Source organism: Sapajus apella, unplaced genomic scaffold, assembly GCF_009761245.1.
Source record: "Sapajus apella isolate SASKATOON/1434 unplaced genomic scaffold, GSC_monkey_1.0 scaffold53, whole genome shotgun sequence".
NCBI classification, from domain to species: Eukaryota; Metazoa; Chordata; class Mammalia; order Primates; family Cebidae; genus Sapajus; species Sapajus apella.
The window spans coordinates 5,700,760-5,727,412 of NW_022436993.1; the positions used below are offsets into that span (position 1 = coordinate 5,700,760).

Below are 26,653 nucleotides of genomic sequence, written 5' to 3' on the forward strand. Positions count from 1 at the left end.
AAATAATGTTAGATATTTTACATTTCTATTGATAAGAATCTTAGGAGTAAGAACCATTATTATCCCATTTGTCAGATGAGAACACCAAGGTACTAAAAGGTTAAGTAAGCGGTCAGGTCTGTCTGACCCCAGACCCTATTAGCTCATTACACTACATTTGAAATTACAGTACATGAAATTCTTCATAAAAGGATATATGTGATCATATGTAATATTCAAATCTTGTCATCCAAATTGTTTTCCATTATTAACTATGTGGACTTGAGCAGTTTTCTCTTCTGTAAAGTGGGGTGAGAATATCTAATTTGTACAGTGTTGGGGGATCATATGAGATGCCTGCCCCAAAAGGTGTTCAATTATTGTTGGTGCCCTTCTCCCCAACTTTTCTTCTTCTCTCACATGTTCTAGACAAATTCAGAATTACAGAATGATACCTAGGCAGTAGCTGTTCACATTTTACCAAATGAGTTACCACAGATGCTTTAGAAGAACAGATTTCTCTAGTGCATCTATGTGATTCCATTTATAACAGTAAAACAGAAAGGGAACTGTTCAGATACATAATTTGTGTGAAGTGAGATGTAGTTGGAAGAGGAAATGATACTTATTAGAGACAGTGGTTATAAAAGTGTTGCACAGCAATTACATTTTCAGAAAATGCTGCATCTTTTCAATGTTCTATTTTATTAAGTTTTTGATAAGTAGATTTCACTAATTAACATGTTTATGCAACTAGAATACAGCTTATATAGTACCAGCAAAATCCTTTGATCTACTTCACGATGCACTTGCCTACACTTCTTAACTTCATACAATTTTATGAAAATCTTTTGCAATTTTGATGCTGAAAATGCAGCAACTCTTTGGTAGCCAACAAAAAAATTAGGTTTCTCTATTAGTATAAATAATTATGTAATAATTTTCACGGGCATATTCACTCTTTTTATTGGTATACTGTGGTACAGTTCTTAATGAAATAAGAAAGAATTATGTCTAAATTACAGAATCTTTGAAGACTTTGATGATTCACAGGTGCAAAGAGCACTTTCATAAAAATACTGGTCCAGAAGACACATTCTTCGAGATCATTCCTCAGATCACCCTAATATTGCTTACTATCATTGTGGTGCTGCTACGCAGGCACTCATTTTTGAAACTTTTATAGAAGAGCAAATGCATTCACTACGATTTGCCACATGGTTATTTCAAAATTTCAATTAAGAACAAACATTCATCATTTTCCCTAGCAAGGTCCTATGCCCAGACCATTTAAAAGGTCAGGAGAACAATTTAATAAGTTAAATCCTGTCAAAAATAACCTATCAAGCAGATGACTGAAGGAATCCTTTCTTTGAAGCTTGAAAAAAGATTGCATTTCACTATGAAAAATCGCCTGTCTTTAGGATCTGTTTCATGTTTCTTCAAACGATTCATGTCGACCTTTCCCCAGAGCAAGATTTGAGATGAAGTTATGTAATTTATTGTCATGCTTTAAACATATTATATTTATTTGTCCCTTTAATAGCCTTTTTTCTCTTAGGTCCTTGGAAGCAGTGAGCTCACCATGAATTGATTCTTCCTGTAGTTAATGGAAAAGGTGGCAGGATTTGCTGAAAGTGAGGAAGGTGACGAGTACAAGAGAGGAGATGGAATGAAAAAAAACGTTATTATTGCAGAATGAAAGTTTTATTAGTGTAAGAGTTGAAATCTAAAGGATTTTCATTCTGGACCTAAAAATAGAAGATTAGCCATAGGTAAATATCACAAATACCATTGGGGTGGAGTCTTTGCATCCAGTATAGCTTCACCACCAAGTCCAACAGTCTGTATTGTGCAAGAGAAGGGAGGAGACCAGGTGCAGTGGCTCACACCTGTAATCCCAGCCCTTTGGGAGGCTTGAGGCAGGCAGATCACCTGAAGTCAGGAGTTCAAGACCAGTCTGGCCAACGTGGCAAAACCCTTTCTCTACTATAAACACAAAAATTAGCTGGGCATGGTGATGCACACCTGTAATCCTGGCTAGTCAGGAGGCTGAAGCAGGAGAATCACTTGAACCCAGGAGGCAGTGGTTTCAGTGAGCCAAGATGCCACTGCACTCCAGCCTGGGCAACAGCAAGACTCCATCAAAAAAAGAAAAAAAGAGAGAGAAGAGAGAAGGGAGGAGAAGTTCTTAGGTGTCCCTGAGGTGCCGTGAACTGCAGTGGGCAGACCCTTTACATGTTTATCCTATGTCATCCTCATGACAACTCCATGAAGCAGATGCCCTTTCCCAATAGACAGATCAGGAAACTGACATTCAGTGAGATTACACAATAGATTGCAAGTAGCTCTTGCCGCGAGCTGAACTCCAGTCTGTTAATTCTAAAGTTCATAATTTTACAACAGAAGTCATCTTGTGTTAACATGAAAATCCTGTTCTGTCCGTGGCCTGCCTTTTACTTAATTGTGGTCACAGATCCATCAATAGCATATAGTGGAATGCGATGTGAGAAGATCCTGTCAACTCAAGTCTTTTAAGCCATAAATAAAAGAAAAGCAATGAGGAAATACATCCAAAATAGGGCACAGACAAAAATCAGCAACTTCGGTGATAATTTAAACGACACAGTGATCATCCAAATTCATGGTTCTTTACCATTGTTGGAATTATGGGACCCTTTGAGATTCTGAGACAGCTATGAAACTAGACATTTATACAGCCTTTCAGAGGGCTGAAGGACCACCACTTCAGTTTATTTAAAAATTATATAAATATTGTTTAAACTCAATATTACTCAAAGCATAAAGTGTATTTAAATATGAAAATGTTTAGATAGGGTGGGCACTTGTAATCCCACCACTTTGGGAGACCATGGTGGGAAGATCACTTCAGGCCGGGAGTTTGAGACCAGCTTGGGTAACATAACGAAATCCATCTTTACAAAAATTACTGAAATTAGCCAGGTGTGGTGGGATATGCCTGGAGTTCCAACTACTCAGGAGGCTGAGGCAGAAGGATTTCTTGAGGTTGGGAATTCAAGGTTATAGTGAGCCATGATTGCACCACTGCACTTTAGCCTGGGTGACAGAGCAAGACCCTGACTCTTTATTTAAAAAAAAAAAAGTTAATGCATATAAATGAAAGATTTTTTTAGATACCTTTATATACTCTGCAAACATAAATTGTCCAAAGCTTGACCACTGTGATGATATAACTTTAAAAATTTTTTTTAAGTCTTAACGTTTTTAGAGATGAGGTCTTTCTATGTTCCCCAGGCTGGCCCCAAACTCCTGGGATCAAGCCATCCTCCAGCTCAGCCTCCCAAGAACCTGGGTCTACAGGTGCGCAGCACCACACCTGGCTTGTGATGACGTAACTTTCGAATGAACTGATTAATGTCAAGGGTTACTACTAGGGGCCTTGGATCGGAAATCCATCCGTCTTCAAGAAACAACATTAGAAGGGAATCATTTAAGGAGGATGTTGCTGGCGTGTAAAACCAGTAACAGTATCCTACCCCTCACAGTTCTAGAGGAACAGAACCTAGTGTGAATGCTAATTGAGTAGCTAATTTCACTTTTGCCCATTATATAAAGTTATATCCTATTATTTCACTTAAATTGGTGCATGATGGGGCGGGCTAGACCCCAGGGCCAGAGCCTGAGAGACCCCAGGGCCTGGATGCACTATCCAGCCTCCTCCTAAAGGGGAAGGAAGTTGGAAGAGGAATAGGATGGCCTCTCACCACCACTTCTCTTTCCCAAAAAAGTGAGAAGCATGGAGAAAGGCACAGGAGAAAAGGGAGGCGGCAGAGGGAGACAGCAGGACAGCCCGCGCGAGAATGAAGGATGAAGGTGGCGGTGAAACAGACGAACTTTTTAACCAGCTTCCCAAGCATGGCGCACTCCTAGGTTAGAAACGCTCTGCAAGACTTAGCACGAAAACACAGCGCTTTGGGAAAATGAAACTGGTAAGTTATATTCCTTTGCTTTCCTTCCTCGTTATTACTTAGTGTTCCACGTTTTTATACTAAGTGTGTATTAGTTAACGTTACAGACCCGGCAAGGGGGTTTCTGTGGTTGGCTCTGCTACCAATTTGCTCTGAAGACTCAAGAACTTCCTTCTGGTGTGGTTGCGTCCAGAAGAGTGGACTAATGGGACTCTTCCAGTTTTCCTAATGGGCGTGCAATGCACTGCAAATACACGTGGAAAATTGTCTGTGTGTACAACACAGGAAATAGGAAACTTCTGCACCCAGTTAAGAGGAGGGGTATTCCCCATCCCTCCCTGCCTGAAGTAAAGAGATAAATAGAAGTTTGCCTTCCTGTCTGAATGGATCCTTTCCCCCTTCTAAACTAGAAACTAAAACCTTGAGGATGATGAAATACAGACAATTTATCAAAGCCAGCGGTTTATTTCTTGTCCTCGTTGCCAGCTTGGGAGCCTCACGTGTCGAATCCTTTTCTCCAGTTCTCTCTGCGCTCCACAAAAGCATGGCTACTACTTGGCAGGCTCAGCATTCCTTGGCTTTTGAATTGCTTCGCGTCTCAAAATTCTTCCATAATCTAAGCAAACTTGGCAGCTTTCATTTCTTTTAGGTGCTTTAAGAAAAGCAATTTTATTGAGCCTTACGCTGAGATATAAATGAGTAATAATCCTTGAACATCCCAAAAATATTTTCATTTTTAATAACATCTACAGAGAGAGAGAGAGAGAGAGAGAGATTTTTAATTGGTAGGAAGTTGAGGAAAGTAAAATGAAATTTTAAAAGAAAAAAATAATTCCTTTAGTTTGAGAGAGGTCTGAACGCATGGACAGACCAGATCTCCTGAAGTCAGATTCTTACACTGTTTTTGCACAACTTCTTTCCTTCCTCTTGTTCTGAATCCATGGAAACTCTAAATGTTCCTTTCTGACCCCTTCCCACTGGCATGGCAGCTTTTATGGGAATGGCTGAGGCTCCGGCAGTTGAGATAAGGGATAAACATTTGTAATTTTCTCTGTTATTAATAAGTCTGTTATTTTTAAGTCAGGAAATGTTTATGTTGATAAAATTTCTAAAGTCCCACAACTAAAATGGTGACAAACTGTTTTCTCAAATATCAAGTGAATGTTTAAAAATCAAATAAAGACATGGAAAACATCTTTCTTTGAACCATTTCGCTCTTACGTTATTTCTGCTCTTCTGAAAAGGACAAAGAGGGAGGAAGAGAAAATACAAAAAGTAGAAGAAATTCTTAATATCCGCTTACTTAAGAACTGACAAGCACATGATTTGGGAGATGACCCAAACTGCAATGTTTCCATGTTCCTTTGAGCTTTAAAATGTGATTTTGAAGAAATTAAAACAAGAACTGCAATTTTCCAAAAATTACTTATTATTTGAGATGTGTATAGATACACACACATACACATGCACATACATACACACATAAATATGGAAATTACTTATGTGTATGTGAATTTATATACACATGTGTGTATGCATGTATACATACATATGTCTATGTTTGTACACAGGTACACATGCACACATAATTGGATTTTTTCCTAAATCCATATACTTTATCATAACTTACTCACTCATGATGATTGAGATCATTTTGTAATTCTTTGCATTAGAATATTAGCATTTTTATAATACTGGTCACAGAAGATCAAAAACAGCAAATATGGTTAACACTAGGCTCAAACTGAAAGTTACCGCTTTCTTCCTGTACCATACAGCTCTATTAACACCAAAACTTTTAAACTGTTATGTAAATAACTGCCAAAAGACATAAAATATTCAATTATTCTCTCTCATCGCTGAATTTGAGATCTGGGTTAATACAGGTTATTTGTATCATATGCCATGGCAACAATAACCAAAATACCAAACACATGTTCTTCCAGATATCTAGAATCATCCTAATCTAAACTATTAAAGGGTCTTCCTTTACCGGTTCAGCAAAATGTCACCTAGACAGGAAACAGTTTAGGTGGTAGGACCCCATCAAAGGCTTGAAAGAAGACTACATAGTCGTTCCCTAATAGTCTTTTTTTTTTTATTTTTTTTTTTTTACAGGGCCTCCTGTCACTGTTGGAAGCTACCCTAAGGAGATTTAGAACATTATTAATAGTAGACAAAAATCAACAAAAGGGGAAAGGGAAGTATAAACATCCCAATGCTTCCCTTTACCTCGGAAAAGCTGTACTTCTCCAGTGACATGACCTTCCTGCTGGCATTGGGCCAGATCACCACTTAGTGAATATGCAGTCTTCTCTCCAGCAGAGTCACATGCTCTGAAACTCTGTCAGTACCAGGAAGATGTATGTTTTCTCTGTACAATTCAACCCCAGGTTGAATCAAGGGAAGAAGCGTTGAGTAGTAGAAAGAGTCTGGAGTCAGATATCGCTGAATTCCAATCCTACTTTTGCCGCTCATTAGGTGTGTGGCCAAGGGCACATTTCTGAGCCTCAGTTTTCTCATGCATGTAATGGGAATTATAGAGCCTGTCTCAAAGGTTGTTGGTGTGTTGTTTTTGTGATGTACCTAGCATACAGCAGTAAGGGTGGCTGTGGACCTTATTAGAGTGGCCATAATATGACCCAAGAGCTCCAATCTACCTTAGTAGATTTTTATAATCTGGGAGGATGTTACGGTTTTCGTGCATTAAGACTGTTCTTCTGGGTCAAGTGTCATATGACAGAATAACTGAGATGACTTTTACAGGCTCTTCAGACAAGTAGGATTCTAGAATGGAGATGCCACAATGAAACAATTAAGTTTGAACTTCTACCTACTAAGTCAACGTTTTTAAACATTAGCAGAGCGATTTGGGGAAAAGAGTATGGAATTTGTTTCCTCTTCATTGCTACCCTTTAGAAGCCCCTAGATTAAGCTCGGTTCCTCCACTCGTTAACTAGGTGGCCTAAACAAGTTCATTTACATCTTGAAACTTCAGTTTCCTCATATGTAAAAATACCTTGCTTGTCTCTCAGGGCTGTTGTGGGCATTAAAATAAGATAATGCATATAAAAGAGCCGTGTAAACTCCACAGTTCTCGACAAATACGATTGTATTTGTTACGAAGGTTAAAGTCATTCAGCAACAATATTCAAACCTTGCTATAGAATTACTCTTTAATCACAGTATTTAACATAAGGCAGATCTTTCTCAGAACTCAAATATAATTTATGTAATAAAATCTCTCATTGGCTTCATTTTAAGGGGACACGGATATGGATAAAGACTAAAGACCTATTCAATTCAATTCAATTCTATTCTATTCTATTCTATTCCATTCTATTGGAAGAGTCCAAGTATTCATGTTTTCCATGCCATGGGACAGAAGACTTTTTCACATTTGTACTTTTAAGATAATTAATACAAGCCAAATAATGAACATACTGAATATAATTGTTAGTTAAAATGATTACCTTTTAAAAAATGCTTTCTTTCTTATTTCAGAAAACCCATATTTATGTTATGTATGTGACTCTCGCTAGTAAGAAGTAACGAGTACTGGTATTTTAGGTTACAACTTTTCTTAATATGCTGTGTATCAATATATAGAGAAAAACATAGATATCAGCTATAGAGTTTATAAAGGTGTATCTAAACTTTGTTTCATATGTCTTTTTCCTTCAATAATATGCCACAACTATTTCCATGTCTTCACAATGATGTTTTAAGAGCTTTCTAATATTCTGTTGAGGACACGTCCTGTTATTTATTCAACCTAGCTTTTATGTGAGATGATTTTTTGTCTCCATTTATTTCTGTTTTCAACAGAAATGTCAAGACCATTTTTGCAGCTATATCTTTCTACATATTCCTGATTATTTCCTTGAATAAACTGCTAAAAGGGGAATTACTCATTCAAGTGGTATGTGAAATAGTAAGAATTCTGGTAAGTGTTGCTAAATTTCCCTTCATATGATATGCCAACTGACGCTCACACCAGTATTTTATTAGTGCCTATTTCTTCCTATTATCATCTATTAAATATTTATTGAAGAATGCTTTAGAAACATAAACAAAAAAATTAAAGTCTTCGTAATCTCACTCTGTTATCAATCATTGTTAACATTTGTTATATATTTTAGAGTATTTATAAATATTTATTTTATAATGTGTATTTTTAAAAATTCTTTGGTGAATTATCTTTCTTATTAATTTGGAAAAGCTCTTATATGTTGCATTTTTTTTCCTTTTCTTATCCTTTAAATTTTGTTCCTGGGATATTTTGGTGTGCATTGTTTTTATTTTCATTGCTCAAATTTATCCTTTTAAGACTTTTGAAGGGATGGATAAGAGAGATTTCTTTTTGTTGTTGTTGTTGTTGTTGTTTTTGGGACGGAGTTTTGCTCTTGTTACCCAGGCTGGAGTGCAATGGCGCGATCTCGGCTCACTGCAACCTCCGCCTCCTGGGTTCAGGCAATTCTCCTGCCTCAGCCTCCTGAGTAGCTGGGATTACAGGCACGCGCCACCATGCCCAGCTAATTTTTTGTATTTTTAGTAGAGATGGGGTTTCACCGTGTTGACCAGGATGGTCTCGATTTCTTGACCTCGTGATCCACCCGCCTCGGCCTCCCAAAATTCTGGGATTACAGGCTTGAGCCACCGTGCCCGGCCCCAGAGAGATTTCTTAATGGATACAAAATTGCAGCTAGATAGGAGGAATCAGTTATACTCTTCTATAGCACCTTAGGATTACTCTAGTTAACAATAACATATTGCAGTTTCAAATAGCTAGAAGAACATTGAATGGTCCCAAAGTAAAGAAATGATAAATGTCTGAGATGATGGATATGCTAATTACCCTGATGTGATCACTATACATTACATGTAGTGAAGTTTCACTATGTATTCCATAAATATGTACAATTATTTTTTGTCAATTATTTTAAAAAGACCTTTACCTGTTGTGTCATGCATGAAAAGGTCTTTCACATTTGATAAAATTTTCATTTTTGCTAATCTCTTTTTACATTTAGCTCTTTAATCTACTTGGAATCAATTTGGCATCTAGTGTGAGGCTGAGAATCCTTTTGTTTCTTAAAGAGCTAATCAATATCCATTTTTAAAAATTTTCCTTTCACGCTCAATGGGAAGTTCATATTCCTTGGACTTTTATGCAGTTTTACTCTGTTTAGTTTAACTCTCTTAGTAAAGAACCAATACTACACCATTTAAATTATTTTAGCTTCATCATCAAATTGAAGATAGAAGCACAGCAAATTCTGCCTTGTTATTTCTCCACAAGAATTTTTTAGGTATTGCCAAAATGCTTATATTACCAAAACAACAATTGCCTTTAAAAATATTTTGATAGGGTGTTTAGACTTTATTGGTTCATGCTAAGAGAAGGTTTTTTTGTTTTGGAGACAGAGTCTCACTCTGTCACCCAGGCTGGAGTGCAGTGGCTTGATCTTGGCTCACTGTAACCTCCGCCTCCCAGATTCAAGTGATTTTCCTGCCTCAGCCTCCCAAGTAGCTGGAATTACAGGCGTGCCCCACCACACCAGGCTAATTTTTGTATTTTTAGTAGAGATGTGGTTTCACCATGTTGGCCAGGCTGTGGACCACCTGATTCTTTGTTTACAGCAAAGAGTTGTTGATGCCTATGTCTCTACTCAACTGACCCTCTTAGGGGCAAAAATTTTGTTTTGTTTCTTATCATGATTTCCCCACTACCTGGCCCTTCTCACATTTTACTCACTCAAAAGATATTTTAAAGCATATTGAATAAATAATTTCATGTCTCCTTAAAAATACATGTAAGAGACATTAACTCATTACTTTCTAAGAGATCTAACCTTTTACAGTATAAATAACTACAAATAAATATCTCATGACTCTCTAAGAGATCCAGCTTTTTACTGTAGATCCTGCTTCCTTTCCCTTCCTTTTAAAGTACAGCTGTAAATGCGCGCACACACACACACACACACACACACACACACACACCCCACAACACACAAATGCAGGATTATAAATAAACAGAATTGGGAGCTTCAGTGACCTAAGCATAATCCACTCCAACTTTCCAAATGGAGAAAATAGGGGTGGTGGGGTGTCAGAAACAGAAAGACCTTCCAAAATTACATGGGAAATCAACTATGTGTGAAAAATGAAGCCGTTTTCTATATTTTCTGTAAAAATTTACATCACTTATTTTCATCAACATAGAAAACAAAAGCAAGGGAAAGTCCTGGTGCCACTGTCATATCCAGGCCACTGACGACATTTCAATTGTGTCAGCTCCATCCTGCGGGTGCTTTGCCAACCCAAAGACACACACTTGTTGATTCACATTGGCACACTCAGGGCTTGGTGCTATTTGGCTCACAGCTTTCTCACTCTTCTGTGGTTCTCATAATTTCTGGTAACTCTGATGTTTGAAAATTATCTTTAAACAAATCATTCAAACCATGCTAACCAAAAACATTCTAAACATTTTTTCTCTACACCTGCTGCTCGTCAAGTGGAGTCTCAAATAGCAGCAACATAGAATAATCCAGAACTTTGTTTCCCTCAACAATTAATCATTGTACATCTACAATCTACATATCTGAGAATTATGTAATTTAAATTATAAAATTTCTGCATGGATCCGGTTCATGCTTTGAAAGTCATTAGAATAAGTGAGGAATAATATCATGCAAAAATTCTCTTCAAAATACAATAGGATTTCAGCAACTCAAAAAGTTTTAAAAAGCTTTGGTAGATTTTTATGTTTGAAATATAATATCAAAAATAAGCTGGGCACAATGGCTCATGTCTGTAATCCCAGCACTTTGGGAGGCCGAGCAGGTGGATCACGAGGTCAGGAGTTCAAGACCAGCCTGGCCAAGATGGTGAAACCCCATCTCTAGTAAAAATACGAAAATTAGCTTGGTATGGTGGTAGGCACCGGTAATCGCTACTCAGGAGGCTGAGGCAGAGAATCGCTTGAACCCATGAGGCAGAGGTTGCAGTGAGCCGAGATGGCGCCACTGCACTGCAGCGTGGGTGATAGAGCAAGACTGCATCTCAATAAATAAATAAAGCCAACATTTACGTAGTGATTACTATGTGACAAAACCTGTTACAAGTGTTTTTGTCATTTGATCCTCAAGACGAGTGCTGAAAATGAATCCTAAGATTCATGTACTATTGTTGTCTCCCATTTTGCAAATGAGGAAATTGAGACACAGAGATTAAATGACCTTCCCAAAAGCACACAGCCAATAAGCACAGAGTTGAAGTGCAAACCGAGGCAGACTCAGTCCAGCATCCATGAACTCAACCATTACGCTGTTTATTGACTGTAGCCTTAAAATATAGAAACGTTCAAAGCCCACGAAAGCAATGAATTTTATTTGAAATGACTGCCATGTTGGCCTGAATATCTCTTGGTATTGAAACATGACTATGCATTTGGAAATCAGAGTACCTGAAGCTCCAAGCTGAAAATATTTCATATTTGCTGTGTGTCTTTGTCTGTTTTGTGCTTCTGTAACAAACTCTCTGAGACTGGGTAATTTATGAACAGAAATTTATATTCTCACAGTTCTGGAGGCTGAGAAGTCTAAGGTCAAGATTCAGTTGTGCAATGAGAGCTGCTCTCTGCTTCCAAGATGGCACCTTGTGGCTGCACCCTCTGGAGGGAAGGAAGGCTGTGTCCTCACAGGGCAGAAAACAGGGGAAGGGAACCAAATGCTGTGTGAAGCCTCTTTGATAAGGGCTTTAATATCATTACCAATGAGAGGCGCCCTCATCACCTAATCACCTCTTAAAGCCTTCACCTTTTGATACCAATGCATTGGCCATTAAGTCTCCTGGATTTTGCAGGATTCAATCTGTAGCACTGTGAATAAAAGTAGTAGGTTGGAGTTATGAAAATAACCAAAAAAGTTATTTAAAGAAAAATACACATACTGAAATGCATACATTTTTGAAGTAAAATATTCTGAATAATAAAGACAGAAATGTTGTAGGGCATTGTTAATGAACTTAAGCCTATTCAGAGAATCATGATGAGACCGTGGTGGAGGAATGGAGGAACAGGTGGTGATCTGTGTAATACACACCCAGAAAATATTCCAAGACACATTCCATAAAGTGCAGCCATTAGGTACATCATAATGTGATTGACTTAACAGCGCCTACCTCTTCTACAGCAAATGAGACTTGATTTGACTTCATTCTAATTACAACAGATGGCCAGCCTAATGAGGACCAGCAGAGGGGAACATTTTAAGAGTTACATGTGAGAAAGAAGAGCCAAAAATTGTCCATGAACATTGTCAAGCTCATACCTTGACAGTGGTGACAAGGACTTAGTGATGATAAGGACTTATGTAAATATTTTAAAACTTAAAAGACACTTTCAATATTACTAATTCTATGTACAACAAACATTCACGTATCCGCAAAAAAAGTTAGCAAGTTTTTCTGTGAAATCATATTGGACACTATGTCATCGTTGTTTATTAGCTGTGATTGAGAAGTTTCTTGAGCCTAGTAAAACCCTGGAAATTGCATCAAGCAGTTCTTTACACAGGTCTGCAGAGAATCCAGTGGTTTATTAATTACCTTGCAGGTTTAGATTTCTGCTTGCTTTCCAAATGTTTATTATGTGTTAAATGTCATAGGAAGTCTTTCTAAAGACCTTCAACGTGAAATGAAGGACATTTTTCTTTGTCTTCTAAACCTCCAATGGCATTTTGTTGTTTACCTTCTAAGAGAAATGATGAATATTTTTAAACCACTGGCAACAGACCCATGAATAATGCCAAAATAATCTTGAGAAATTTCAAAGAAAAAAAATGTTTCCTTTCAAATGAGAAGAAAAATGTCAATAAAATAGATAATGGCTATTTGTGTAAAATATTTTTCCTAATTCATAAGAAAAATGAAATAAAACTAAGAGTCGTAACTAAGAACTGAGTGTCATAGTATGAAACTTAACTATTTCTAGAGGCAACAATGGCAACAAGAAAAAGATTCTAGATACATTATTTAAATGGAATGAGCTATTACATACTGCAATAACCAACAGATGTAACAATTTTATTAGCATGAGGTAAACATGATCCTAGAACTTCCATTTGAATGTAGCTACCAAAAGCTCCATTTTATGCTATCAATCTAAGTGACCCTGGCTACTTTGTAACATAGTCTTTCTAGTTACATTTTTGTGCTTACCCAGAGCTATTGCTTACTGCTTTGGTTTGACTGATTTCCCTAAAGCAGGTGCAGGCTGTTTTGTTTGCTTTCCTCCCTAAAAACCTACTTGAAAGCATCATGGTACAGTCAAGGAATTGAAAGCAGTCCTGTGATGCTAGAAGTAGAGGTGGAGAGCTTTGGGTAAGTCAATGGTAAGGCAACAGAATGAAAAAGTCCACGGCTCCACAGCGGTAGGGCAGAAAGGTTTTGAAAGCCATCTCCAGGACTTTGCACTGTATCTTGAGACTACTTTGGATAGTGTTATGATCAGATTGGCATTTTAGAAAAAGCACTCTGGCAGCTGTCTAAAGAATATATTGTGGCTGGGTGTGGTAGCTATGCCTATAATTCCAGTACTTTGAGGGGTTGAGGCAGCAGGATCACTTCAGGTCAGGAGTTTGAGACCAGCATGGGCAATATAGCAAACTCCCATCTCTACAAAAATTAAAGATTAGCCAGATGTGATGGTGGACATCTGTACTCCCAGCTACTCAGGAGGCTGAGATGGGAAGATTGCCTGAGCCCAAGAGTTCTAGGCTACAGTGAGCTGTGGTTGCACCCCTATACTCCAGCCTGGGTGACAGAGCAAGATCCTGTATCAAATAAAAAAATGTATTTGGACAAAATAAAACTAGAAGCAAAACAAATAAGCAAATGAGGAGACTTTAGAAATAAAATAAGAAAGCTATGATGAGGGAATGGGATATATCCAATGAGGTGCAATTGTTAAGATTTATTGCCACTGGATTGGAGCTATAAACCAAAGAAGAGGTGATTCCTGAGTTTTGATGTGTGTCATTGTAAGGGAAAGCACAAAAAAGAGTGTTTTGATGTATGCCAGAATTCCACTTGAATGACATTCGGTCAGGGGATTACAAAGACCAGCACCCATTTTTATTGTTTCTTTAGGATTAAATAACATGCAAAGGAAGGGGGGACCCGCCATTTGTATTTTTATTTTTTGAAACAGGGTCTTACTCTGTTGCCTAGGAGCTCAGTGGTACAATCAACTTGGATCGTCTGGGCTTAAGTGATCCTTCTGCCTCAGCCTCCCGAGTAGCCGGAACTACTGGTGTGCACCACCATGCTTGGCTAACTTTCTTTTTTTTTTTTTTCCGTAGAGACAGGGTCTCCCTATGCTTTCCAGGCTGGTCTCAAACTCCTGGGCTCAAAGAATCCTCCTGCCTCAGCCTCCCAAAGTGCTGGGATTACAGGCGTGAACCACCATGCCCAGCCCGGCCCAGCCATTTGTCAGAAAGAAGCGATGATGTGTGTGCCTCATTCTGGAAAATAACTGCTAGGAACGAAAGAACCAAAATCTCAGTAACCATCTCTGAAGGCATCAGAGACTTGGAACCAATAACCTAAACCCTGGTGAGATTCTCTCTTGAAGATATTGTTTCTGAGCCTCCACATACACAGATGATGCAAAAATGTATGTTTCCAGTCAGACCTCTCCTCTAAGCTCCAGCCCCATCTAACCAACTGCTCACATGGATATCTCAAACGCATCTCAATGTCAACACCTATAAATCCAAGCTTCGAATTACTCTTCCCAAACTTGATCTTCCTTCATTGTTCTCTAGTTCAGTGACTAGCATCATGTACAAAGAAAGAAACCCAGCAGTGACCCTTAACATTGCCCTTGAAACCTGTTGTTCACAATATCCCATCAATCATGAAAAACTACAATCTTACTTCCTATCTCTTGAATCTGTCCAATTCTCTCCACTCCCAGCACGCAAGGGATGCACTAGCCCACTCCCAGGATCACTATTCTTATATGCGATCACAGAGTGACCCTTATGGAGTTGGGCAAGGTTGTGGTCCTGTCACTATCCCCATCCTAGGTGCACAATCATTGCTTCTTGTCTGGCTACTGCAAGGAACTCTCAACACTCGCCCTGTTTCTCTTCTGGCCCCATCGAATCTGTGCTTCCTACTTCAGATGACTTTGTAAACCCAAATGTACCTGTGCATGCTTCCTGACTGAGACCCTTGTGAGATATCCCATTGCCCTTAGAATAAAGACTCAAGTCTTTAACATGTTACATCAGGCTCTGCAATGTCCTGTTCCAACCTACCCAGACCCAGCTCACATCATTTCCTCAAGATGTTTATGATTCATCCACGGGCATCTTCTATCAGTCCCAGAAACCTGCCATGCTCCCTGTTCACACAAAGACACACATGCAGACCTCTGTCCATAAAGCCTTTGTCTGGTTAACACCTACTGATTTGTATCAGTTACCTGTTGCTGCTAATAAACACTTCAAAACTCAGTCTCTTCAAATAACAGACACTGATGGTAGCTTACAGATCTATGGGTCAGCTGGTTGGGTCAGTGGCTCTGGGCCAGGCTTGGCTGATACCTGGGCTTGATCATGGGACTGTGCTCACTTAGCAGGTCAGCTACAGCCTGGCTTTTCCTGGATAGCTTCACTCACATGTCTGGCAGTTAGGTAGCTATTAGTTAAGATGTCAGGGGCAACTGGACCAACAATGTGTTTCTTTTTATTCCTCAGCCTAGACCAGCTTATTCCCATGGATGGCAGCGTTGGGGTTTTTAAGGAGTGAATGGCCATACACAAAGCCTCTTAGGGTCTACATTCAGAACTGACAGACTGAACATCACTTCTCCTGCATTCTATTGGCTAAAGTAAGTAACTAAGCCAGCCCAAATGTAAAAGGTCATGAAATAGATTCTCCTGATGGGAAGGGTTGCAGAGTCACCTTGTAAAGTGACAGAAAGACTTGGGACAAGGTTTGCAATCAATCTACCACATTATTTTTCAGATATGGGCTCAAGATGAGATTCTCGAGGGAGGCCTCTCCCAAGCTACCTGCTTAGACTGCATTGCCCCACCATGGACTCACTCTGTGAACCACTTCTTCACGGCACTTGGCACACCTGAAATGTCACAGGTATTTGTGTGATTATTTGCTTAAGATTATTTTTAAATCCTCCCTTCCATGCACCTCTTCCCCCAAGACTTAGAGGTCAATGAAAAGCCAATGTCCCCTTTCCCAGCACCTGGCACAGAGTACGTAGTACTCCATGAATATTTGTTAAAGAATGATTTCATTTCCCATTGTGTTATTTTGAGACTATATTTTCTGTTCCCTGACACATACTTTAATTTAGGGGTAAAAAAAGGACTTTTGCTTTTTGGGAGGAGGCAGTCAGAGGCTATTGAGTCGTGTGCACAGCAGAACCCCCAAGGAATAAAGTGATGATCATTGCCTCTTTGGTACCTGTGGCAAAGAAAGAACTGCATGGATTGGCCACTGGGGGCTGCAAAGTAGCTTTAGAACTTAAAATACAGAGACTCTCATGAATTGAGACCCATGAAAGAAAAAAAAAATTATGAAACAACAGGTTATTGGGAAAAGATAATGGGTTTCATTATAAATTTGTTCAGTTTGAGGAACATTCCTGAATCTAATACTAGAAAAAGAGCTGCAGATTGGACAGGGTATTAGCCTGTTTTCACATTGCTATGAAGAAATACCTGAGAGAGAATAATTTATAAAGAATGGAGACTTCATTGGCTCACAGTTCTGCCCTCTGTATAGGAAGCATGGTGGCGTCTGCTTGGTTTCTGGGGAGGCTTCAGGAAACTTACAATCATGGCAAAAGGCAAAGGGGTAGCTAGCATGTCTCGTGGCCAGAGCGAGAGAAAGGGGTGCAGTGGCAGAAGCTACACACTACACAACAAGATATCATGAGAACTCACTCACTACACAATACCAAGGGGTGACAATGCCAAACCATCCACGAGAACTCTGACCCCGTGATCCAGTCACCTCCCACCAAGTCCTACCTCCAACATTAGGGATCACAATTCGACGTGAGATTTGGGGAGGGCCACAGATCCAAACCCTATGAGGCATCTAGCGTTGGGAGTTCACAGTGTTACACTTAAGAGCAATCTCAACCGTGGACGTAGATGAGAGTGGGCAGAGTAAGAAGAGAAGGCTAAAGATGGAACCTGAAGGAGACTCACATTTAAGAGGCAAGAGGAATACATAGGGTGAGGGGCAGTGAGGAATACTCAGAGAAATGAAAGCAGAAGTAAGAAAGAGCCAGTCTCAGAAGTTAGAGGAGGGAAGACTTTCAAGGAGGAAGTGACCTCCACCACCAAACGCAGCTAAGAGGTCAAAGGATAAGACACAAGAAATAGTCGCTTCAGAATGACATATGCTGTGAGTGTTAGGAATTATTTTTTCTCAAAGGATTACTGTATTTGTGATGATGTGTATATTCTAAAGTTCTTAAATTTAACATGGTATAAGATGCAACAAGGCAATTTATAAGGCTAAAAATCTAGACACAGTGTCCACTTTCTATTTGAACTTCTACTTTGAATGATTTTTAAGCCCCATCCAGATTCCTGTCCTCTTCCCACAACGCTATTTGGCCTCTCATTTCTATGCATGTGTGGAATTAGTTATTTTGGTAATTTTTACCGCCACTCAGTAAAAATACCAGTATAGGTTAAGTCTGATTTATTTTTACATGCTACTTAACTTCAACGAAATGTTAACCCCAATTTTTGTAAAGGCTAGAATAGCTAATTAAGCAAATAGGACATGTTAGATCCCTATTACCAAGTAAAAATGTTGCTGCCATACCTGGAACAAATTCATTTATTTGCTGAATAAATGTTGACTATTGAGCTGATCAACTAAAACATGTTTTAAATTACCTCTGGGTTCTGTCTTTCAGAGAATTACACATAAAAACAATCAAAAGGGAGGAAAAATTAAGCTAGAAATACCAAATATTACAGATGAGCTTCTCTTTCTTTGTAGTTTCCTTTTTTTTTTTTTTTTTTTTTTTTAGATGGAGTCTTGGGTGCAGTGGCATGATGTCAGCTCACTATAACCTCCTCCTCTTGGGCTCAAGACATTGTCCAGCCTCAACCTCCCAAGTAGCCGAGATTACAGGCATGTGCCACCATGCCTAGCTAATTTTTTGGTATTTTTAGTAGAGACAGGGTTTCACCATGTTGGTCAGGCTGGTCTCGGACTCCTGACCTCAAATGATCCATCCACTTCGGCCTCCCAAAGTGCAGGAATTACAGGCATCATGAGCCACTGCACCCGGCCCCTTAGTAGTTTTCTAATGTTGAGCTAATCATGAGCACAATTGTTTGCCAGTTTCTGTCTTCTTTGTCTTTTAAACAACTATTTTATTGAAAGGATTTCAGATTCATTGTTTCATGGAGTGCAGTGGCGTGATCTCGGCTCAAGAATAGCCGGAGCCTCCCAGGTACAAGCCATTCTCCTGCCTCAGCCTCCTGAGTAGCTGGGATTACAGGCACCTACCACCATGTCCAGCTAATTTTTGTACTTTTAGTAGAAACGGGGTTTTGCCATGTTGGCCAAGCTGGTTTCGAACTCCTGGCCTCAGATGATCTGCCCAACTCGGCCTCCCAAAGTGTTGGGATTACAGCTACCACACCTGGCCCTTTCTGCAATATTTTTAAAATTCAAAATAAAATAGCCATGCTGTATTGACTTGAAAGCATACAATGAAGTTCATTCATTTTCGCCGCTGTAAAGTATTTAATTCAGTGGTCCAGTCTTCTACTACTGACTGCTTAGGGTGTGTCTAATTTTTTGCCGTTACAGTAAGTCTGCCATGTGTACCTTTTATACACTTTTGTGGATGTATGTAAAAGCATTCCCAGAAAAGTGGAATTGCTAGGTCATAGGTAATACACACCTTGAGCTTTGCTAGATATTGCCAAACTGTGCTAAGAAGTTGCACCAGTGTCACCACCTTACAATGTCATCACCAATGTATACTCCAACAGTGGCTGAGAGTTCTAATTTCCCTATATAACAACCACCACTTTGTATTGTTAAACTTTTAAAATCTGTGTCAATTTCCTGAACGTGATATGGTATGGCTTAGTTTAGAACTAGCCAGGTGGGTGGCTCATGCCTGTAATCCCAGCGCCTCCAGAAGCCAAGGCAGAAAGATGGCTTGAGGCCAGGAGTTTGGGACCAGCCTGGGTAGCAGTGAGACTCTGTACAAAAATACTTTTTAAAATGAGCCAGGTGTGGTGGCATGTGCCTGTACTCCCAGTTACTTAAGAGGCTGAGGCAGGAGGATTACTTGAGCCCAGGAGTCTAAGACTCCAGAGAGCCATGACTAAGCCACTGCATTCCGGCCTGGGTGACGGAGTGAGATTCTGACTCAAAAATATACGTAAATACAAGAATAGAATCCTAAATTGATAATGGGGTTCCCATTGTCATCTGGCATCTAATGTTGCAAATGATAAACACACTATCAGTTTACCTGTCATTCTTTCCTGGCACCTTATTTCTGTTTTAATTTTTTTTTGAGTTGGAGTCTTGCTCTGTCACCAGGCTGGAATGCAGAGGCACATTCTCAACTCACTGCAACCTCCAACTCCCTGGTCCAAGCGATTCTCCTGCCTCAGCCTCCCAAGTAGCTGGGATCACAGGCACGTGCCACCACGCCCAGCTAATCTTTGTATTTTTAGTTGAGATGGGGTTATACCATGTTGGCCAGCATGGTCTCAATCTCTTGACCTCGTGATCTGCCCGCTTCAGTCTCCCAAAGTGCTGGGATTACAGGCTTGAGCCACTGCATCTGGCCTGTTTTAATTTTTTATCTTTGTTTTTGTCACTATGCAGTTTACAGTAACATAATTTTGTATTTGTTGTTGTGGTTGTTTTTGAGTCAGGGTCTCCACTGGTCGCCCAGTCTGGATTGCAGGAGTGTGATCATAGCTCATTATAGTCTTCAACTCCGGTCTCAAGTGGTCCTCCTGTTTCAGCCTCCTGTGTAGCTGGGACTATAGTCATGCGACACCACACCCAGCTGTTTTAAAAATTATTTTTGTAGAGACAGGGTCTTGTTTTGTCATCCAGGCTAGTTCTACACTCCTGGCTTTAAGCAGTCTTCCTGTGTCAGCCTCCCAAAGTGCTGGGATTATAGGTAGCATTGGCTTTTAAACTAATTCTGTTGAAGACTAAGTATCCTTCCTAAACTATATCGTTTATAATTTTCTGAAAAATTCTAATCATTATCTTTTTAAATGCTGTCTCTTGACTTCTGTTTCAAGCAATTTGGTAAACTTGGTGTGCCCATTCAACTATAGAACCATTTGTAAATTGCAGATAAAAACAGAAAAAAAAAATACTTCAAAAAAATGTTTTGCAACTTTCTAGAAAGCAAAGGAAAACAACTAGAGGCTGTAAAGCACGAGAAATCATGATTTCATAAGCACTCGAGCCAGCATTTAACCTGAGGGCATCTGCAGATCCCTGATGGCCCAGGATGAGAGTCCAGTAAAGTAAAAGGTCAGAAGGAGGCTGTCCACAAAAGCCAGGATCTTCCACTGACAATGAAATCAGAAGTGGGTGAACAGAAAAGATACCCACTGAAAAAGACTCTGCCTGTTTTGACCTTGGCTCTGGGTAAACAGAGAGGGACAAAAAGTCTCTTAATCATTTGTAGCCACAAGTATGCACTCACCCAGCTTGGGAGGCAAATCCACGATATTTGTGGGACACAAAAAGGCCCAAGCTGAAAATCCTCCCTAGAGGAACACTTTAATCATAGGCCTCAAACAACTCCAACATGTAAAGTTCCAAGGAACATATTCTCACAATCAAAAATCGCTACATGCATGAGGAAACAAGCCACAATGAATGAGAGTTACAAAGAAAGATAAAACGTAAATTCAGACACACAAAGAGTACAGAAATTAAATATAGTGCAGAGGAATGTCCTTAAGATAACATTTGGACAAAGGCATGAAGAAGGTAAGAATGAGTGATGCAAGTATCTCAGGAGAGGTGACCTTAGTGGAGAAATCAGAGTTCAAAGGGTCTGAGGCAGGAGCATGACTGAATGTTCCAGAAACAGCATGCAATTTGACCTAGATTTCTAAAGATATCTTTCTGAACTCTATGTTGAGAACATAGAGATGAAGGACGAGTAAAAGCAGGTAAGACAGATAGATTATTGCAATGAATTCAGGTGAGATTTGGTGGGTGAGTCAGAACAAGGATGTAAGGGATAAAACTGAAGGTAGAGTAGACAGGATCTGGTGATGGATTGAATGTGGCTGAGAAAGAGAGAGAGGAATCAACATCACTTCTCACCTGCGATAAGAAAGAAGAAAGATGAAGCATAATTTGGGAGAAGGGCAGGAGTTTTTCTGAACAGGTTGTGCTCTGACCACCAAATTGGGAAGTTAAGAAGGATATATGAATATGGACTTCAGAAGAGAGGACTTAACTGGAACTTTCATTTGGGGGCTGACATAAAGATGAAGCTAATGAAAAAAGATTATCAAAAAGACCAATGCATCTCTGGAAAAATTAAAAATAGAATCTAGGACATCAGGTTTCAGCTCCAGTATGTAAATGGATTGGAACTCACCACTCCCATATACACGAGATAAAAAGCTGAAGAAATGGAAGATCAATGACTTTTTTTTTTTTTGACTCTTCAGAGAATTGTTGTTGCAGAGCAAATGAGCACCCTAAAATCCAGAGAAAAAGTCAAAGACAAAGAATTACAGCCACAATCAGCTTGCTGGGTTTTGGAAAAGGTAAATAAAATTGACAGATCTTTAGCTAGACTAAAAAAGAAAAAGAAGACTCAAATAAAAAGAATTATAAATGAAAGAGGAGACATTCCAACTAATAGCACAAAAATACAAAGTATCATAAAAGAGAACTATAAACAGTTATGGAGCAATAAATTAGATCACTTATTTTAAAAATGGATAAATTCCTAGACACATACAACTTACCAATCACGAAGAAATAGAAAACCTGAAGAGACCAGTAACGAGTAAGGAGATTGAATCAGTGATTAAAAACCTTCCAACAAGTAAAAGCCCAGGACCCATTGGCTTCACTGGTGAATTCTACCAAGCATTATAGGATTAATGCCAATCCTTCTCAACTCTTCTAAAGAGTTCAATCCAAACACATTCCATGAAAGCAGTATTACCCTGATATCAAAGCCGAAAAAATATTCGACAAAAAGACCCAGAAGAACAATATTCCTAAATGAACACAGATGCAAAAATCTTCAACAAAACACCAGCAAACCAAATTCAATGGTATATTCAAAAGAACATACACCATGATCAAGTGGGATTTATCCCTGAGATGAAAGGATAGTTCTAAATATATAAATCAATAAATGTGATATACCATATTAATAGAATGAAGGATAAAAATCATATTGTCATCTCAATAGATGCAGAAAAAGCATTTGACAAAATTCAACATCATTTCATGATTTAAAAAAACTTTCAACAAATCAGGTATAGAAGGAAGGAACCTCAACACCATACCGGCAACATATGTCAAGATTATAGCTAACACCATACTCAATGATGAAAAGTTAAAAGCTTTTTTTCTAGGATCAGGAACAAGACAGGGTACCTCTATTCAACGTAGTATTGGAAATCCTAGTCAGAGCAATTAGACAAGAAAAAGATATAAAAAGCATCCCATTGGAGAGGAAGCAGTATAATTATGTTTGCAGATGGCATGATCTTATATATAGAAACAGCTAAAGAGTCCACCAAAAAGTTGTCAGAATAAGCAAATTCAGCAAAGTTGTAGGATTAAAAAATCAGCATACAAAAACCAATTGTGTCTGTGCACTAACAACTATCTGAAAAAAGAAATTAAGAAAATCTCCTTTATAACACTGTCTAAAAGAATAAAAGAGTTGACAAGAAATTTAAGAAGAAAATACCTGCACATTGAAAGCTATGAAATGTAGATGAAAGAAATGGAAGAAGCTGCAGATAAGTAAATATCTCATGTTTATGAATTGGAAGAAATAATATTAAAATATCCATACACTCAAAAAGAATCTAGTGATTCAATTAAATCTAAATCCAAATTCTGATGGTGTTTTTCATAGAAATAGAAAAATAATTATCCTGAAACTCATAGACTCAAAAGACTCCAAACCACCAAAACAATCTTGAGCAAGAACAAAGCTGGAGGCATTGCACGATCTTATGTTAAAATATGCTACAAACTACAGTAATAAAAACTATATGGTACTGGCATGAAGACAGACAAATAGGTGAGTGAACAGCTTAGAGAGCTTAGAAATAAATCCACACTTTAATGGCCAATTGACCTTCAACAAAGGCGCTAAAAATGCACAATGGTGAAAGGAAAATCTCTTCAGTAAATGCTGTTGAGAAAGCTAGATATCCACATATGAATATCTCATACTACACACAAATATCAGCTTAATTGAATTAAAGACTTAAATGTAAAACCTGAAACTGTAAAATGACTAGAAGAAAACATAGGGGAAATACTTCTTGACATTAGTCTGGGCAATGATTTTTGAATAGGATCCCAAACGCGCTAGTAACAAAAGCAAAAACAAATGAGACTGCACAATCAACAGAGTGTAGAGACAACCTACAAAACAGGAGAAGATATTTACAAACCAAAATACCTAAGTAACTCAAACAACTCAATAGTAAGAAAACAAATAACCTGGTTAACAAATGGGCAAAAGACCTGAATAGACATTTCTCAAAAGAAGGCACACAAGTGGTCAACAGGCATAGAAAAAGATGCTCAATATCCCTAATCATCAGGGAAATGCGAATTAAAACCACAATGAGATGTCACTTCATACCTTTCAGAATGGCTATTACCAAAAAGACAAAGGACAGCAAGTGTTGGTGAGGACGTGGAAAAAGAACCCTTGTACGCTATTGGTGGGACTGTAAATTGGTTCAGCTATTATAGTATGGATTAGTATGGGAATTCCTCAAAAACTTAAAAATAAGACCACCACATGTAATTGATCCAGCAATTGCATATGGTAGTAATTGGACTACCATATGTAATTGATCCAGCAATTACACTTCTGGGTATATATCCAAAGGAAATGAAATCAGTGTTTGGGAGAGATGTCTGCACTCCCATGATTACTTTAGCATTATTGACAATATCCAGGAAGATATGAAATCAACCTACGTGTCCATCAATGAATGAATGGATAAAGAAAATACGGTATATATACAATGGGCTGTTATTCAGCCATGAAAAAGAAGGAAATTCTGTCATTAGCAGCAACATGGATGAACCTGGAGAATGTTATGCTAAGTGAAGAAACCAGGCACAGAAACAAGTACTGCATGATCTCACTTATATTTGAAGCTAAAAAAAAAAGTCAAACTCATAGAGGCAGTAAGTAGAATGGTTGTTGCAAGGAGCTTGAGAGTGCTGGGGGAAATGGGATGATGTTCAAGCGTACAAAGATTCAGTTATATAGGATGAGCTAGTTCTGAAGATCTAATGTACAGCCTGGTGGCCACAGCTAATAATACTGTACTGTATTTTTAAAATTTGCTAAAAGAGTAAATCTTAAATGTTTTTGCCACACACATAAAAATATTAATGTATGAGCTTATGGATATGTTAATTAGATAGATTGATTAGGTACTAATCATTTTGCAGTGTTAACATATAGCAAAACATCACATACACCTTAAATACATGTAATTTTTTTTTGTCAATTACACTGAATAAAGCTGGGAAAAATAAATAAAAATTAAAAATAAGATTTGCAGAGTAAATTAAAAAAAAAAACCTAACTATATGCTGCCTGAAGAAACACAGTTAAGATAGAAAGACATGGATAGGTTAAAAGTAAAGCAGGCTGGGCGCAGCGGCTCACGCCTATAATCCCAGCACTTTGGGATGCTGAGGTGGGCAGATCATGAGGTCAAGAGATTGAAACCATCCTGGCCAACATGGTAAAACCCTGTCTCTACTAAAATACAAAAAATTAGCTAGGCGTGGTGGCATATGCCTGTAGTCCCAGCTACTCGGGAGGCTGAGGCAGGGGAATCGCTTGAACCAACAAGGGGAGGTTGCAGTGAGCCAAGATCATGACACAGCACTCCAGCCTGGGTGACAGAGCAAGATGCTGACTCAAAAAAAAAAAAAAAAAAAAAAGGTAAAGCAAAGGAGAAGGATATTCCATGCTAACATTAAGCAAAGAAATGTTTGAGCAGCTATATTAATTTTAGACAAAACATTTCAGAACAAGGAAAATTATTAGATAAATAGATTTACATTATCTGAATAGGCCTATATCTATTAAAGAAATTAACAAGCTGGCAAGCAACAGACTCAGATGGTTTCACTGGTGAGTTGTACCAAGCGTTTAAGGAAGAAATGATACTAATTCTCTAAATGATACTAATACAAGTTTTTCCAGATGATAGAAACAGAGAGAATACCTCTTAACTCACTCTATGAGATGAGCTCGGTCACATATCAACATCACATAGACACCACAAGAAAGAAAATTAATAGACTAATATCTCTCATTAATATAGTTGCAAAATTATCAAAAAATATATTAGAAAATTGAATCCAACAAAGCATATAAACAATCATACACCATGACTGAGTTATTTCAGATATGTGAGGAAGGTTCAGCATTAGAAAATCAGTTAACCTAATCCATTGCATCAACACGCTAAAGTAGACAAACAATGCAATGTATCAACTGATACAGCAAAAGCATTTGACAAAGTCCAACATCCTTTCATGTCAAGAACTCTCAGCAAACTAGGAATACAGGACAACTTCCTCAATCCCATAGAGAGCATTTACCAAAAAACCTACAGCTAACATCACACTTAACACAAGATTTTGCCTCTTATTACTCCCATTCAACATCATACTGGAAGTTGTGGCTGGTGCAATTAAAATAATAATAATAAAAGGAAGTAAAAGGTATGTGAGTAGGAAGGAAGGAACACAACAGTATTTGTTCACAGCTGGCATCTATTTAGGTAGAAAATCCCAAATACAGGCCAGGCATGGTGGTTCATGCCTGTAATCCCAGCACTTTGGGAGGCTGACGGGGGTGGACTATGAGATCGGGAGTTCAAGACCAGACTGGCCAAGATGGTGAAACCCCATTTCTACTAAAATTTTTTTTTAATTAAAAAATTAGCTGGGTGTGGTGGCAGGTACCCGTAATCCCAGCTACTCAGGAGGCTTAGGCAGGAGAATCGCATGAACAGGGGTGGGGGGACTGGGGGGGGGGGCGGTGAAGGCTGCAGTAAGCCAAGATCGTGCCACTGTACTCCAGCCTGGGAGACAAGAGTAAGACTCCATCTCCAAAAAAAAAAAAGAAAGAAAAAATCCCAAATACAGAACACTATTAACAAGTATAAACTATATTAGCCAGGCACAGTGGCTCACGCCTGTAATCCTAGCACTTTGGGAGGCTGGAGCAGGTGGATCATGAGGTCAGGGGTTCGAGACCAGCCTGACCAACATGGTGAAACCCCATCCCTACTTAAAAACACAAAAATTAGCCAGGCATGGTGGCATACACCTGTAATCTCAGCTACTGGGGAGGCTGAGGCAGGAGAATTGCTTGAACCTGGGAGGCGGAGGTTGCA

At 38.8% G+C, this 26,653-nt stretch overlaps 1 long non-coding RNA gene across 1 annotated transcript; it reads left to right on the forward strand.

The window, feature by feature from the left end:
• Window positions 1-747: 747 nt before the first annotated feature.
• LOC116527104 lies at window positions 748-8,035 on the forward strand. Its single transcript, XR_004258388.1, has 3 exons — window positions 748-1,754; window positions 3,750-3,950; window positions 7,758-8,035. It is a non-coding gene; the product is annotated as an uncharacterized LOC116527104 (long non-coding RNA).
• The last annotated feature ends 18,618 nt before the right edge of the window (window positions 8,036-26,653 follow it).